This window comes from Leopardus geoffroyi, chromosome B2 (assembly GCF_018350155.1).
Source record: "Leopardus geoffroyi isolate Oge1 chromosome B2, O.geoffroyi_Oge1_pat1.0, whole genome shotgun sequence".
Taxonomy (NCBI): domain Eukaryota; kingdom Metazoa; phylum Chordata; class Mammalia; order Carnivora; family Felidae; genus Leopardus; species Leopardus geoffroyi.
Genome location: NC_059332.1, coordinates 32473436 through 32489630, shown reverse-complemented (window position 1 = coordinate 32489630; position 16195 = coordinate 32473436). Strand labels below are relative to the sequence as shown.

At 42.4% G+C, this 16195-nt stretch overlaps 1 long non-coding RNA gene across 1 annotated transcript in view; it reads left to right on the top strand.

The window, feature by feature from the left end:
• LOC123608249 overlaps positions 1-14487 on the top strand; it is a 50537-nt gene extending 36050 nt beyond the window's left edge. The window contains exon 4 of the long non-coding RNA XR_006717146.1: positions 14318-14487. This is a non-coding gene — a long non-coding RNA (uncharacterized LOC123608249). The remainder of the gene's footprint in view (positions 1-14317) is intronic.
• The last annotated feature ends 1708 nt before the right edge of the window (positions 14488-16195 follow it).

Below are 16195 nucleotides of genomic sequence, written 5' to 3'. Positions count from 1 at the left end.
GTTATCTTAAAAAGAAATGAAGGGGATCTCTATATAATCATAGACGATATATTCACAAGGAAGAAGTTAAAATTCTTAATTATATGCACAAAGTAAAATAGTCTATAAATGTAAGAGCAAAAGCTAACAGATTTATAAGGAGATATTTATAATTGCCAATGATTTTAACATACATCTCAGAAGTTTCTAGATTAAGTAGGCAAAGTAAGAACTATATTAGCACACCATAGGTAAGCAATCTTGCATATGATTATCCTATCAAGTACATATGAGACACTTGCAAAAATGGCAAAAAAAAAAGGGGGGGGGTTAAAATTTTAATTTAAATTCTAGTTAGTTAACATACAATGCAACATTGGTTTCAGGAGTAGAATTCAGTGATTCATCAATTACATACAACACCTAGTGCTCATCATAACAAGTGCAAAAATGGCAAAAATTGACTGTGTACCAAGACACAAAGTAAGTCTTAGCAAATTGCAAAGGTTATTATCATATAAGACAATATGCTTAGACCACATGCAATCAAGTTAGGAATCAATTTTTTTTTAATTTTTTTTAACGTTTATTTATTTTTGAGACAGAGAGAGACAGAGCATGAACAGGGGAGGGTCAGAGAGAGGGAGACACAGAATCTGAAACAGGCTCCAGGCTCTGAGCTGTCAGCACAGAGCCCGACTCGGGGCTCGAACTCACAGACTGCGAAATCATGACCTGAGCCGAAGTCAGCCGCTTAACCGGCTGAGCCACCCAGGCGCCCCAGATATCAATTTTTTAAGAAGACTTTTAAGGCTCCCTGTTTTTACACATTGAAAACACACACACAACTTCTGGATGAGTCATAGGTCCAGTAAAAGATCCCACGGTAAAGGGACTACAGCTTGCATCTGGACAGTGACTGCAGTCGAAATTGCACCAGGTTACGCTGACAGTAGTCCACAGTCATTTTTCTAAGATTACACTTGACTTCTGCACAGGCCAAACTGGTGAATTAAATGGGAAGGGTTAGGGGTCCCTCGCCCTGCTTCTTTCAAGTCTTTGATGAGAATGTTAATGTCTGCATTTTCCTCAGAGATGCAGTGTTGCTTCTGGTTTACTCTGTTGACAGGAGGTAGAGGTTCCAGAGGCTTCCACTTAGCCCTGCTACCATAAAGACCCCATACTGATTCCATAGGTGAGAGCCAATGTGGGGATTCTGCCAGTTGCCCAATACATCTATTCCATTTATACCATTCATACTCTCAGGAACCAGGGAAATAGCCACAGGATGAGTGCGTGGGCCAACTGGGCCTGTTGTGAGTCACACTTGAGTTGAGAGTCTTTGTATCATGTGTCCACCATATACCCTTACTTTGAGTGGTAGGCCACATTTTTGAGTTGGTGGCATTTTTTTTAAAGGGAAAAAATATTAATGTTTATTTATTTTGAGAGAGAGCATGAGCAGGGGAATGGCAGAGAGAGAGGGAGAGAGAGAATCCCAAACAGGCTCTACGCTGTTGGTGCAGAGCCCAACATGGGGCTTGAACTCCCACATGATGAGATTATGACCTGAGCCGAAATCAAGAGTTGGAAACTGCCTGAGCTACCCAGGCACCCCCACAGTGGCATTTTGAATCCTAAGGAATTGGCATCAATTCAGAGCCAGTGTCTAGTAATCCCTGAAAGGTCTAGGTCTTTCCTTCTACCCGGTGGCACAGTTCCTCTAGTAAATAGTTGTGGGTTCCTTTGGGAATGCTTGCAGAAAGATTAAGGTGTTTGTGGAGCAAGGTCCTTGCTCAAGGGAACCTGGCTTTTTGAAAGGGCTTTGGGTCTGTGAACTGATTTCAGTCTGGAAACTGAGATTCTCTACCATGGTGACTCAAGTTAGGTGTTTGGCTACCAGACCTAGAGTTTTTCCTGTTACATGGATCAAGTAATTCTAGTAGGCTGATTATCTATTTCATTCCCGAGGACACGATGATCAGTTACCACTAAAGATCTCTGCAGGCTAAGGCATTCTGATTACTGAAACATCCCTGATGCCCTCTATGGTGGAAGTGCCCACCTTGTGTTTGATGGTTAAGTGCTTCCACTTGGCCTCTGCTACAAAGGAATAGTATCATCATCTGATTTCTCACTGAAATCAGAAGTGCAGTTTAAGAGTGGCATCCCCTACAGTCATAAGTGGCCCACAAGGGAGAGAAACCACAGAACTCTTCCAGCATAGAGGTGCTCCCCTCACAAACACATTTCACAGTGCCTTAGTAAAGGGGGTATCTTCTTGGCCCTTCACACAGAATATAGTAAGGGGATAGGTCACACATGATGGATGCAATCCAACATTGCAATCTCCCTACGCATCTGGATTTCCTCCTCCACATCATGCTAGGAAAGCTCTGGCATCTTGACCCCATTAAATTAGACCTCATTAAACTGGAATATTGAGTTCAAGTTTCAGTCAGCCAACCAAATAAGACGTTTAGAGCCACCTCTAGCTACCCAAACTAACAGACTACATCTGGAATTCTGGTAAGCTTATTCATGTAAAAAACTTGATAGAGTGTTAAAAACATTTTTTTTTTTTTTTGGATATGGTGTTCTATCTCGCCCTCCTTGACTTACCAACCTAAGAACCCATTCCCACACATGTTCCTCAGGTTAGTACCAATATATGTTAGAAAATTCCTGGGGCGCCTGGGTGCTCAGGTCATGATCTCGCAGTTTGTGGGTTCGAGCCCCGTGTCAGGCTCTGTGCTGACAGCTCAGAGCCTGGAGCTTGCTTCAGATTCTGTGTCTGCTCTCTCTCTCATGCTCGCTCGCTCTCTCTTTCTCTCTCTCAATAATAAATAAATGTTAAAAAAAATTAAAAAAAAGAAAAAGAAAATTCCTGCAATTCTTTTGATGTCTATACTACTTTCTCCTGGGTTCCAATTTGTGTTCCGGTACCTCTGGAGCATGCTAAGGTTTTACACTATTTATGGGCCTAGTGGCAAAGGCGGATGGCTGTGGTGGATCCTGAGGAGAAGGGGCATCCTCTTTCAAGGCATCTGCCTCAGGCAAGGTTATCACAAGTTTTTCAAGTAGGGGAAAACTACTATCTTCAGACACGAGAGGGCAAACTACTTGCACTGGCAAGGGGGCTCAGAATGACCTGGGAGTTCAAGATTATCAGTTTTATTTGGATGCCTCAATTCATTTGGGATGCCTCACTTTCAAGGTTCAGATCTCATTCTTTCCAGATCTCAGGGCCCTAACTTTCACATGAAGACCTTGGCAAGACTGTTAATTCAACAGTCATTATAATTCAGCAACCTACACAATTGAATTTTGATTTTGATTTTGATTGTTAGCTATATCAGCCCTGGAACTATAAGAAATAAGAAGTTCTTTTAGGGTTATCCTGGAAGCTTTCTGGTTCTCATTCCATGACTTAACAGTCCTGAACTATTATTTTTTCTTTACACTCAGAACAACTTGTCTCACACCACAGTCCTTACAGTCATCATTATTATTATTTTTTTTGATAGAGAGCATGCACATGAGTAAGCAAGGGAGGGGCAGAGTGAGGAGAGAGAGAGAGAGAGAGAGAGAGAGAGAGAGAGAGAATCTTAAGCAGGCTCCATGCTCAGTGTGGAGACTGATGCGGGGCTCGATCCCACGAACTGTGAGATCATGACCTGAGCCCAAATCAAGAGTTGGATGCTCATCTGACTGAGCCACCCAGACCCAGATGCCCCTGAAGTCTTTTTTTTTTTTTTTTTTTTTGTGATAAAGGTGATTTTATTAAAGCACACAGGGTTACAGACCCGTGGGCAGAAAGAGCTGCCTCCCATTAGTCATTTTTTAATTTATTTTTTTATCATTTTATTTTAAGTTTATTTATTTATTTTTGAGAGGTGGGGGGGGGGGGCGGGCAGAAAGAAAGGAAGGGAGAGAATCCCAAGCAGGCTTTACACTGTCAGTGAAGAGCCCAACACGGGGCTCGAGCTCACAAACTGAAAGTTCATGGCCTGAGCTGAAACCAAGTCATTTTTACAAAATTCTTGTTTTTTAAGTATACTCTACTCCCAATGCGGGGTTTGAACTCACAACCCTGAGATCGAACGTCACATGCTCCACGGAGCCAGCCAGGAGCCCCCTTATCATCACTGTTAATGGCTTAACGGTGAAAGGCCGCAGCCACGTGGGCTCCTGAGGCATGTGCTCAGTTGGCACTTCACGATCAACCACAGATGACAGTCCGATTAATTGTGGTGCCATTGCATGCTGTGGGCCACTAGCAGCCCATCTGTCATTGACAAAGAGGTCAGCACTGCTATCAAGCCGGAGCCTGTGACCCAACCAACGCCCAAATCCCACCTATATCGGCCTACTTCCTGGGACCATTCTTGGTACCAATTCTTCATTAATTTGTGCCCAGTCAAGAGACAGAAGCCACACAGTAATGTAAACAGGGTAGCTTACGATAAGGAATTATTAAACAATGGTAGGTTAGTAACCATAAAGAGGTGCAGAAGTGTCCTAGAGCCGAGGGAGAGTGCCCCAGCCTCTGGTTCAGACCTTACTGACCCACTGCGTGGCAGAGAAGCTTGCTGGGTTGCCCAGGCCAGAGCTAGTCAGCAATCACCAGACAAGCGGGAGACAACCCTCCAGGGTGTGAGCGAACGGAGGCTACTGGGCAGACATGTAGAGACAGTCGAGGCATGTGGAGTGTGTGGTGGTCACAAGAAGGTTGTGGGAAATAACCCTGGGGCGAAGTGAGCCAAGGCTGGTGGGCGGGCAGGCAGAGGGGGTCAGGGCACTGCCACGGTCCATGAGGCCTGGATATACTGTATCTGCCCCGGGAGGACAGCAGCAAACTAGTCCCTGGGCCCACTGGGACTTCGTGGTAGCTGAAGGGCTGCATTCTCTAGACTCATGGTTGGAGCGGAGCACTCCCAGATGGTCCCGCCCTCGGCCACCACAAACACACACGTCCACACATTGCTGCTAGGCCATGGAGCAGGGGCAACAAAGACAGAATGCAGCACGTTGGAACGAGGAAGAAAAACGCCCTCTTTCTTCTGTCCTCCTGTGCCCTCTACATCATGCTCACTGTACAGAAGAAATACTTAAATCGTCCAGTCCATGACTGCTGAGCTAGGACTGAAGGATGAATTTGGAGCTGAGAGTTCATACATTGAGAACTGGCATAATGCTGTTCATCACTCTGCTATAGTGCTTAAAAACAAGCAGGGCCAATGGGGAGCCTGGGGGGCTCAGTCGGTTGAGCGTCTGACTTCACCTCAGGTCATGATCTCCCGGTCCATGGGTTCAAGCCCAGCGTTGGGCTCTGCGCTGACAGCTCGGAGCCTGGAACCTTTTTTGGATTCTGTGTCTCCTTCTCTGTCCGACCCTCCCCCATTCATCCTCTGTCTCTGTCTCAAAAATAAATAAACGTTAAAAAAAAAGTAAAAAAAAAAAAAAAAAAAAAAAAAAAGTAGGGCCAGAAAAAAAAAAGGAACATCTTTACAACTCCTTTGCAAGGCTCCTGTAACATTTATTTATTTAAAACTATTCATTCATCTCCTACTATGTACTAGGCACTGCTTTAGATCCTAGCATCACATCATGAGCGAGATAGATCCATTGCCTGCTCTCACAAAGCCCACCTTGTAATGAGGGAAGACAGAAACTAAACAAACTTAAAAAGATGTCAACTGGCCACAAATGATACGCAAAATCAAGCAAGAAAGGACTGCCAAGTGAAGATACCCCTCTCTCAGCTGTGATGGCTTGGCTAGCAGGACGCTAACCTCCCCACCAAGAACAAGAAAGCCTAGATAAAAATCAAACGACACAAAACAAATTTTATTTGCAGGCATCAGATAGCTACTAAGACAGCCAGATTTTGAGGGACTGAGTTTCCAGAAAGAATGAAAAATAATTGAGGTAGGTCCAAATTCTACTCAACTGTTCACCCAGAAGTATCTGCTAGTTTGTAGTGGCACAGGGTGAGGGGTAAGAAGCTTGTCAGAAGATGGCCACTAAGAGGTCAAGAAACTCAGCACCTCCCTCAATGGTCTTGTGGGGCTGAGGGGGCTCCTGAGACAACCAGGACTTGAGGGGCCGAGAGCCTGGAGAGCGGAGTCCTAAAAAATGATAGGAGCCGAGAGGAAAGCATAAACTTAGAGAATGAGAATCTAACAGAGTTCTTGGCTGTCTCATGGTGCCAGGGACACAAAACACAGAGCTCAGGCTGATGAAGGAGGAGAGTTCCCTGTGAACCCCAGGCTGTCAGTTAAATAAGGTCTAAATCCTAGGAGTAATGGAAGACCAGAAATCAGAAATAGATAAAAGCCTTACAGAGCACACCAGACACAAATAAGCTCAATAAGCTCAATTCCTGATTGAATTAATCTGTCATACCTCTAACTTCCTGCCTAGAGAAGCTAAATAAAATAAGTCTTCCCTGGAGAGAGGTCACCTCATCCAAAGTCTCAACAGTTGTTCATACAAAATGTTCAGCATTGAATAAAAAAAGCCCCAGGCAGGGGCACCTGGGTGGTTCAGTTGGTTAAGGGTCCGACTTTAGCTCAGGTCATGATCTCCCATTTTGTGGGTTCGAGCCCCACTTCGGGTTCTGTGCTGACAGTGTGGAGCCTGCTTGGGATTCTCTCCCCATACCCTCTCTCTCAAAAATATTAATATTAATATACTCCTCCTTATCCAGTCTTATATCCCAATCCCCTTGGCCCAACACCTTCAAGATACCCATACCCAGGCATATTTTCCCAGTTACTATTGGTACATAATATCCAGATCCATGAATAAGTTCTTTTCTTCTAAAGTGGAGTCAGGATTCCCCCAGTTGGGCCATGATGAAAAATAGTCCAAATTACTGGCCTAGAAACCATGGAAGGCTGGGGGCAAATCTTGAGGAGAGCAAGTATCATCTTACAAGGCATCTGCCTCCACATGTTTCTGAACATGTGGAAGCTGTTATCCTCCAACAAAGGGGAAATGAGATATTTCATTAGGTCTAGCAAGTTTAGGAAAAATCAGGGTTCTCAAGCATGTCCACACACTATCCCCATCCCAGGTACCAGAGTGTCATTCTCTCCTCATCAGGGCACTGATTTTGATGTAGGAGCCTTAACAGGGCTGTGAATTAAGCCTTCTCTATAATTCTGCTACTCTCACAAACAAGTCCTGTGCTTGGCTTTCAGCTCAATCTTCCCTCTAGCTGCAGAAGATGCAAGTCTTTTGTAATACTGCCGCTGCAACATTCTGGCTCTCACACCTTACCTGAATTTGTGGCCTGTCATTTTCTCCATCCAGCATATCAAGGGCACTTATAAGAACCTAAAAAATGAGGGTATAAAAATTTGTTCAGTAAACATCATAGTCAATAGTGAAATATTGAAAGTTTTCCCCATGGGATCAGATTTGAGACAAGAATGTTCACTATCACCACATCAATGTAGCATTGTAGTAGAGATCCTAGCCTTTAGAATAAGGCAAGAAAAAAATAATTAAAAGGACTTGAAAGAAAAAACAAACCTGTCATTATTCACAGATGAAATAGGAAATCCAAAGGAATCTATACAGAAACTATTAGAATTAGTAAATTTAGTATGATCCCTGAATAAATATTTAAAAATAAATTGCACTTTTATATACCAGTAACACCCAATAAGAAAATCACATTTTTTAAACACTTATTTATATTTGAGGGAGAGAGAGAGAGAGAGGCAGAGTGTGGGCAAGGGATTGGCAGAGAGAGAGAGGGAGATGCAGAATTTGAAGCAAGTTCCAGGCTCTAAGCTGTCAGCACAGAGCCCGACGCAGGGCTTGAACTCACAAACCATGAGATCATGATCTGAGCCAGAGTTGGACACTTAACAAACTGAGCCACCCAGGCACCCTGAAAATGACATTTTTTTAAAAGAACATTTATAATTACATAAAATACCCAGAAAAATATCTAACAAAAGATGTACAAGATCTTTACAATTAAAACTTCAAAACATCACTGATAATAACACAAGAAAAAGTGGAGTAGGGACCTCTGAGGGCCAGCTCTTCCCAGAACCACCAAAAAAACCTCCCCAAACTGGTCAGAATCAACATTATAAAATTCTGGAAGGTATTGAAAGGCTTACAGCAACCAAGTGAATGCTTAACCAGGAGAAAGTCCACTGTAACAGGGCAAGGGAGATTTGAGGTGTTTTAACTTAGTCTTGCCCACTCTCTCCCTGGCATGGTGGCAGTCTTGAAGATGGCAGATTGTTTCCCAGTGTACCTGGTTCCAGAGGGAACAGAATGGACTTTACTCCCAAGGAATTGTGTTTGTTTGTTTTGACCTGACAGGGGTTTCTCTGAAGGATTGATGTAAGAGCTTTACCTTTGTTGCCCTATCTCAGAACTCTATCAGGGCAGAGCAGGTATGCAGAGGACATTCTTTAAGAATACTGAAAGACAATGTGGTGCCTGGGTGGCCCAGTTGGTTAAGTGCCAACTTTGGCTCAGGTCATGATCTCACAGTTTGTGGGTTCGAGCCCCATGTTGGGCTCTGTGCTGACAGCTCAGAGTCTGGAGCCTGCTTTCAGATACTGTATCTCCCTCTCTCTCTGCCCCTCCTGCACTCATACTCTGTCTCTCAAAAATAAATAAATGTTAAAAAAAATACTGAAAGACAAATGAACAAGCTGCTCTCTCCTGGGGTTATATATTTATAGCTGTTGGAACAAACAATAGACACAACAAAAACCTGGGAGGAAAAGCTAGGGAGATTTTGGGGGGAGCAGGGGTCATGAAAAGCTCTCGTGTATATTGGAGAACCTTAAAATCCACACACGTGCATGTCTGGGGCAGAATGTATGCTCGGAGAAGAAGTGAGAAGACCATAGAAACTCATTTCTGGTTGGTCCTTAGGCTGAGTGCCAGCAGGATGAGAAGGCTAAGAAAGCCTCATAAATGGTTAAGCACTGAAGGAGTTACTGCAACTCAGAGCCAATGTGGAAAGACCTAGAGAGTAATTTTTATTTCCTTTTCTTTTTTCATAATATTTAAGATGTCCAGTTTTCAACAACAACAACAACAACAACAAAAATATGAAGCATGCAAAGAAACGAGAAAGTATGGCCCATTCACAGAAGGAGGAAAGGTAGACATCAATAGAGACAGAAATGATAAAAAGGAACCAAATAGAAATTCTGGAGCTGAAATGTACAATAACTGAAATTTAAAAATCCACTAGTGGGTTTCAACAGGTGATTGGAGCAGACAGAGAAAATAATCAAGAATAGGTCAAATGATCCAGTCTGAGGGCAGAAAGAAAAAAATATGAAGAAAAATGAACAGAGCCTAAGACACTGTGAGACACCATCAAGCATACTAAGATATGCACAACGAGAGTCCCAAAAAGTAGGAAAGGGGCAGAAAGAATATTTGAAGAATTAATGTCTGACCCCCTCAAATTTGAAAAAAAGACATGACTCTGCATATCCAAGAAGCTCAACAAGCTTTAAGTAGGATAAACTCAAAGAGATCCACATTAAGACAAACAGTCAAACTGCTGAAAGTCAAAGATAAGTAAAAAATTTTGAAAGCAGGAAGAGAGAGGTGAATCATATGTGCAAGGGATGATCAATAACTATTAATAGCTGATTTGGGGGGCACCTATGTGGCTTAGTCAGTTAAACATCTGACTCTGGATTTTAGCTCAGGTCATGATCTCATGGTTCATAAGATCAAGCCCCAAATCAGGCTCCTCGCTGACAGTGTGCTCCCCTCTCTCTCTCTCTCTTTTCCTGTCTCCCCCACTCCCCTACTTGCTCTCTTTCAAAGTAAAGAATAAACTTAAAAAAATTTTTTTAATGTTTATTTTTTTTTGAGAGAGAGAGAGCATGAGGAGGGGAGGGGCAGAGAGAGGAAGACACAGAATCAGAAACAGGCTTCAGGCTCTGAGCCATCAGCACAGAGCCCAACGCAGGAGCTGAACCCACAAACCATGAGATCATGGCCTAAGCCGAAGTTGGATGCTTAACTGACTGAGCCACCCAGGCACCCCATGAATAAAATTTTAAAAAAATAGCTGATTTTTAATCAGAAACCGTTGAGGACAGAGGCAGTGGGATGACATAATTCAAGTGCTGGGAAAAAACCTGTCAACCCAAGAATTCTATATCCAACAAAATGAATCCTTCAAGAATATAGAAGAAATTAAGACATTCCCAGATAAAAGCTGATGGAGTTTGGGGTGCCCCATTGTGCATATGTTAGTTTCTGAAATATGACACTGAAAGCACAGGCAACAAAAGACAAAAAATAGATAAATTGGACTTCATCAAAATGTAAAACTTTTGTGCATCAGACACTATCAAGAGCATGAAAACATGACCCATAGAGTGGGAGAAAATACTTGCAAAAAAAATGGGAGAAAATATTTGCTAAATATATATATATAAAGGGTCTAGTATCCAGAATATGTAAAGAACTCTGACAACTCAACAACCAAAAGACAAACAACACAACTTAAAAAATGGCCAAAGTGCTGGTGGAAATGTAAAATGGTGCAACTGTTGTGGAAAACAGAACAGCAGTCCCTCAAGAAATTAAAAATAGAATTACCTTATGATCCAGCAATTCCACTTCTGGGTATACAGTCAAAAGAATTGAGGGGCACCCAGTGGCTCAGTCAGTGGAGCATCTGACTCTTGATTTTGGTTCATGTCATGATCTCACTGTGAGCTCCAGCCCCACATCAGGCTCCAAGCTGACATTGCAGAGGCTACTTGGGATTCTCTCTCTCCCCGTCTCTGTCCTTCCCTGGCTTGCGTGCACGCACATGCCTGTGCACACGCATGCATGCGCGCTCTCTCTCTCTTTCTCTCTCTCTCAAAATAAATAAAAACTTAAAAAAAGAGAATTGAAAACAAGGGCTCAAACAGATCTTTGTACACCAATGTTCCTCATAGCATTATTCACAATAGCCAAAAGGTGGAAACAACCCAAATGTTTATCAATGCATGATTGGATATACAAAATATAGTATATACATACAATGAAATATTATGCAGACATAAAAATGTATGAAATACCAATACATTCAACAACATGCTAAGTGAAATAAGCCAGACACAAAAAGCTATATGTTGTATGCTTCCAAAATATGAAGTATTTAGACTGGGCAAATCCATAGAGACAGAAAGCAGATTGAAGGAGCTGCATAGATGAGAAAATGGAGAGTAACTACTTAATGGGTAGAGAGTTTCTGTTTGGGGTGAGGAGAAAAATTCCTGGAGCTAGGTAGTGCTGATGCTTTCACCTCTCAACACACTTTATCACTTCCAATATACACGTTTCCCTGTTTTTTTCCCAGCATCTTAGATGTACTTCATACCACTACATTACTTTAAAACAGTTAAAATGGTAAGTGTTATGTGTATTTTTTTCAATTTTGCTTATTTTCTGGGTAATAATAGTCTCAAGAACCTTTCTCTTCATCAAATGTTTGATCCTCTTGAAAAATTTTTGGTCTTTGAGCTTGAATATGGAGCTTTACTGCATCAAAAATACAATTTTCTCGTTGTAGTGCTTTGGGAAGTTCTTCCGAAGAAAACTGAATCCAATCCATGCCTCTGTGAAATCCAGTCTCTTTGTCAAAGGGTACAGTACACTTTCATACGTGGCCAGAATGTGCAGTGTTCTCTCAGCTCTCTCGAGGCCGCTGTCTAGGGAATTTTTCTGCAAAAGCCACAGCAGGCTAGTACTCGCTGCGGCTCCACAGCACCCCTCACTACTGAAGCCATCATCTTTTTTTTTTTTTTTTTTAATTTTTTTGTTAATGTTTTTATTTTTGAGACAGGCAGAGACAGAGCATGAACAGGGAGGGTCAGAGAGAGGGAGACACAGAATCTGAAACAGTCTCCAGGCTCTGAGCTGTCAGCACAGAGCCCAATGCAGGGCTCGAACTCATGGACCGCGAGATCATGACCTGAGCCGAAGTCGGCCGCCCAACCGACTAAGCCACCCAGGCGCCCCAGCCATCATCTTTATTATGTGCATTTTACAACAATAAAAATTTCATAGAAATTAGTAAAGACTACCAGAGGCCTGGGTGGCTCAGTCTTGAGTGTCAGACTCTTGACTTCAGCTCAGGTCATGATCTCGGGGTTCGTGGGTTTGGTCCCCACGTCAGGCTCTGTGTTGGCAGTGTGGAGCCTACGTGGGGTTCTCTCTCCCTTTCTCTCTTCCCCTCCCCTGCTCATGCACACACTCCCCCTCTCTCAAAATAAATAAATAAACTAAAAAAAATCAGTAAAGATGAAAAAATGTAGAGCTATATAATATTCATAGATTGGAAGATTCAATATTATAAACATATCAGTTCTTCCTAAATTGATCAACAGATTCAAGGTAGTCACAAGCAAAACCCCAGCAGGTGTTTTGTGAAAAGTGTCAAATTGAATCTCAAATGTATGGAATTGCAAAGGGCAAAGGCTAGCACATACAATCTCGGAGTAAAAGAGCAAAGTTAGAGACCCTATACTAATAGACATCAAGACTTACCATAAGGATATTATCATCTTTAAGACAGTGTGGCATTGGTGCAGGGACAGTTACCCGTTTTCTGTATCAATTCCCCACATTAGAAAATGAAAATGACCACAGTGGGGCGCCTGGGTGGCTCAGTCGGTTAAGCGGTTAAGCGTCTGACTTCGGCTCAGGTCATGATCTCAGGGTTTGTGAGTTTGAGCCCCGCATCAGGCTCTGTGCTGACAGCTCGGAGCCTGGAGCCTGCCTCAGATTCTGTGTCTCCTTCTCTCTCTGACCCTCCCCTGCTCATACTCTGTCTCTGTCTCTCAAAAATAAATAAACATTAAAAAAAATTAAAAAGAAAAAAAAGATTAAAAAAAAGAAAAGAAAATGACCACAGTGGAAAAACTGTCAAGAAAGCAGGTGAACCTAAGAGATTAGGGAAACATGTATATTGGAAGTGATAAAGTGTATTAAGAGGTGAAAGCATAAAAAGATACATGCATGGCATGCACTTGTTTCCTTTTTTTTTTTTTAAGATTTTTTTAAAAAGTTTATTTATTGAGCCCAACGTGGGCTTGAAGTCATAAACCATGAGATCATGACCTGAGCTGAAATCAGTCAGATGTTTAACTGACTGAGCCATCCAGGCACTCCTAAGATTTTATTTTGAATCTCCACACCCAACGTGGGGCTCTAACTCACAATTCCAAGATCAAGAGTCCCACGTTTCACCAACCGAGCCAGCCGAGCACCCCCATGCACATGTTTCCCCTCACTGTGAATACCTTATTTCCTGTGTGAGAGAAAACGACAAATTATTAAAGCGTTGTTCATTCTGGAGAGCTTTACCGTGTGTCTTCCAAGAAACACATTCAGCTGGAAGGAATAATGCTGGAAGGAACTAAGTTGGAGGAAGAGCAGTGTTATGGACCTAATTCCATTCGCCCCCATTCGTATGTTGAAGCCCTAATGCTCAGTGTGACTGTATTTGAAGACAAGGTCTTCAAAGAGGTAATTAAGGTTAAATTAGGTCATAAGAGTGAAGCTCTAACCCAATATGACTGGTGTCCTTATAAAAATAGAGACACCAGGAGTGCCTGTACACAAAGAAAGACCACGTGAGGAAACCAGTGAGAATGGTAGCAGAGACTGCAAGCCAAGGAGAAAGGCCTCAGGAAAAACCAAACCTGCTGGCATCTTGATCTTGACCTTCCTGTCTCCAGAACTGTGAGAAAATAAACACCTGTCATTTAAGACACACGCCCTGTGGTATTTTGTAATGACAGCCCTAGCACGTTAATACAAGGAGCCACTAATATTTGACGAGAAGTCTTTGAAGGAAACTTTATTTATTTATTTATTTTAAAAGTTTGTATTTAAGTAATCTCTACACCCCACATGGGGCTTGAACTCACGATCCTGAGAGCAAGAGTCGCATGCTCTTCCCGCTGAGTCAGCCAGGTCCCCCTAAAGGAAATCTTAGATCATGTAGACAGAATGATCACTGTTGCTTGTAAGAGATCATGATCATGACAAGAGCAGAAAAATCACATTCAAAACGCAATTTCCAGCACAGTGTAGGGTAATCAGAAGCTGCATAACACAAGCAAAGGGAATGTAACACTTGCCCATTAAAAATGGGCAAGTTTCTTGTCGTGCTTTGTCAATACTTTCAGAGGACGATCCACAACCATCCACTTTTGAAGACTCATTGCCAAGGAAATGAGCAGCTTCCACCAGCTTCTTGGATCCGGACATGGATGAAGCTCAGACATTTACTGTTTCACTCCTTCTGAAGTCCATTCTTTTTCAGCTTCATCCACCACTAAACAGCAACAGTGACTACAACCTCCTTATTTCCTTCTCATCTCCAACCTCACTCAGGAGACCCTGCGATTTCAGTAAGCATGTTTTATTTTATTTTTTAATTTTTTTAATATATATTTATTTTTGAGAGAGAGACAGAGTATGAGAGGGGGAGGGGTAGAGAGAGACAGAGAGAGACACAGAATCTGAGGCAGGCTCCAGGCCCTGAGCTGCCAGCACAGAGCCTGACACAGGGGCAGGGCTCGAACCCACATAGCTCGAGATCAGGACCTGAGCCAAAGTTGGAGGCTTCACCGACTGAGCCACCCAGGCACCCCAGTAACCATGTTTTTTAAAACTTGCCTTGCTTATTTCACTCTTGGCCGAGTGTTGTTTGCCTCCATTATGTGGCTTTAACATATCATTTCACTGTTCATTTACATTATAGTATGTATTTGTTCAAGTTAAAAGGAAAATGTTGGTATCCTATGTTACTGCACAAATAAACTCATTAATGAGTTAATTAAGTGTTAAACAAGTAGCTGGTGTTTACATTAAGCAGAAAAACCTGGTTGACTGTTATATATATATTTTTAGAGTGTTTCAAGCGCTGAGGGAAATTGGTTGAGGTTTTAAATGTGCTGGAAATACTTTCTTTTTTTTTTTTTTAATTTAAAATAATGACATACAGGCTCCCACTACCTAAAAATTCACTATCCAACATGTTTTTAAGAATGGATTCCTAAAAATTCTCTGAGGGATGCCTGAACTAGAATAAAAGTTACTAGGATGAATAAAGTCATATAGTTATCATACTGCTGTATAGTTAATGCTGCATTTCACTAGAAGACACCCATGATTGGGGCGCCTGGGTAGCTCAGTTGGTTAAGTGTCCAACTATTGGTTTCGGCTCAGGTCATGATCTCACAGTTTGTGGGACTGAGCCCTGCATCGAGCTCCACGCTGAGCTCGGAACCTGCTTAAGATGCTCTCCCTCTCCCTCTTCTCCTCCCCCACTTGTACTCTCTCTCTCTCAAAATAAATAAACATTAAAAAAAAAAAAAGACACCTATGATTAACCCTTAGTGTTGCTGAGATTGAATGCCTAGATTAGGATTGCAACATATGATCACCCGATTTATAGTTAATGATTTCCCTCTTGAAACTAGGAAGTAATCTGCATGGTGTTACTTTGGCTCTATATGAATTTTTACAATAACTAATCATCTATTGGTTTTAATACCAATTGATAATCCTTGCCTGAGTCAATAGTTTTGTTGGAGTTTATGAAATGTTTTTCTAATTCTTTTATTTCGCTTACTTGTTTAACATTCCGTGAATGTTCTCTTCATTATCTAGAACTATTCGGTTATCCTAAAATAAATTTTTACTGGAAGAGCAAAACAAATGCTTAATATTTTCCCTTTAATTACCAACTTTCAAAGAAAGTTGTTGTTCTTTTTTGTTTGTTTGTTTGTTTGTTTATTTTTGAGAGAGAGACAGAGTGCAAGAGGGGGCTTCAGAGAGAGAAGGAGACACAGAATCCAAGGCAGGCTCCAGGCTCTGAGCTGTCAGCACAGAGCCCGACGCGGGGCTTGAACGCACAAACCGTGAGATCATGACCTGAGTCAAAGTTGGACGCTTAACCGACTGAGCCACCCAGGTGCCCCAAGTTGTTGTTCTAATAGCTGCCTTAGGGGCACCTGGGTGGCTCAGTCGGTTAAGCGTCCAACTTTGACTCAGGTCATGATCTCACGGTTTGTGCGTTCAAGCCCCGCGTCGGGCTCTGTGCTGACAGCTCAGAGCCTGGAGCCTGCCTTGGATTCTGTGTCTCCTTCTCTCTCTGCCGCTTCCCTGCTCATGCTCTGGCTCTCTCTCTCAAAAA